The sequence below is a fragment of the Physeter macrocephalus genome, chromosome 8 (genome assembly GCF_002837175.3).
Source record: "Physeter macrocephalus isolate SW-GA chromosome 8, ASM283717v5, whole genome shotgun sequence".
Taxonomy (NCBI): domain Eukaryota; kingdom Metazoa; phylum Chordata; class Mammalia; order Artiodactyla; family Physeteridae; genus Physeter; species Physeter macrocephalus.
In genome coordinates, this window is record NC_041221.1 from 87,607,792 (window position 1) to 87,609,340 (window position 1,549).

A 1,549-nucleotide genomic window follows, 5' to 3' on the forward strand; every position below is an offset into this window, starting at 1 on the left:
TTATAGGACATTCCATCCAAAAACAACAGAATACACTTTCTTCTCAAGTGCTCATGGAACATTCTCAAGGATAGATCATATCTTGGGTCACAAATCAAGCCTTGGTAAATTTAAGAAAATTGAAATCGTATCAAGTATCTTTTCCGACCACAGCGCTATGAGACTAGATATCAATTACAGGAAAAAATCTGTAATCAATACAAACACATGGAGGGTAAACAATACACTACTTAATAGCCAAGAGATCACTGAAGACATCAAAGAGGGGATCAAAAAATACCTAGAAACAAATGACAATGAAAACACAATGACCCAACATCTATAGGCTGCAGCAAAACAGTTCTAAGAGGGAAGTTTATAGGAATATAATCCTCCCTCAAGAAATAAGAAAAATCTCAAATAAACAACCTAAACTTACCCCTAAAGCAATTAGAGAAAGAAGAAGAAAAATGACAAAAAAAACTCCAAAGTTAGCAGAAGGAAAGAAATCATACAGATCAAATCAGAAATAAATGAAAAAGAAATGAAGGAAACACTAGCAAAGGTCAATAAAATTAAAGCTGGTTCTTTGAGAAGATGAACAAAATTGATAAACCATTAGCCAGACTCATCAAGAAAAAAAGGGAGAAGACTCAAATCAACAGAATTAGAAATGAAAAAGGAGAAGTAACAACTTACACTGCAGAAATACAAAGGATCATGAGAGATTACTCCCAACAGTTATATGCCAATAAAATTGACAACCTGAAAGAAATGGACAAATTCTTAGAAATGCACAATCTTCTGAGACTGAACCAGGAAGAAAGATAAAATATAAACAGACTAATCACAAGCACTGAAATTAAAACTGTGATTAAAAATCTTCCACCAAACAAAAGCTGAGGACCAGATGGCTACACAGGCGAATTCTATCAAACATTTAGAGAAGACCTAACACCTATCCTTCTCAAACTCTTCCAAAAGATAGCAGATAGATGAACACTCCCAAACTCATTCTACGAGGCCACCGTCACCTTGATAACAAAACCAGACAAAGATGTCACAAAAAAAGAAAACTACAGGCCAATATCACTGATGAACATAGATACAAAAATCCTCAACAAAATACTAGCAAACAGAATCCAACAGCACATTAAAAGGATCATACACCATGATCAAGTGGGGTTTATCTGAGGAATGCAAGGATTCTCCAATATACGCAAATCAATCAATGTGCTACACCATATTGACAAACTGAAGGAGAGAAACCATATGATAATCTCAATAGATGCAGAAAAAGCTTTTGACAAAATTCAACACCATTTATGATAAAAACCCTCCAGAAAGTAGGTACAGAGGGAACTTACCTCAACATAATAAAGCCCATATATGACAAAACCACAGCCAACATCATTCTCAATGGTGAAAAACTGAAACCATTTCCACAAAGATCAGGAACAAGACAAGGCTGCCTATATCACCACTATTATTCAACATAGTTTTGGAAGTTTCAGCCACAGCAATCAGAGAAGAAAAAGAAATAAAAGGAATCCAAATCGGAAAAGAAGAA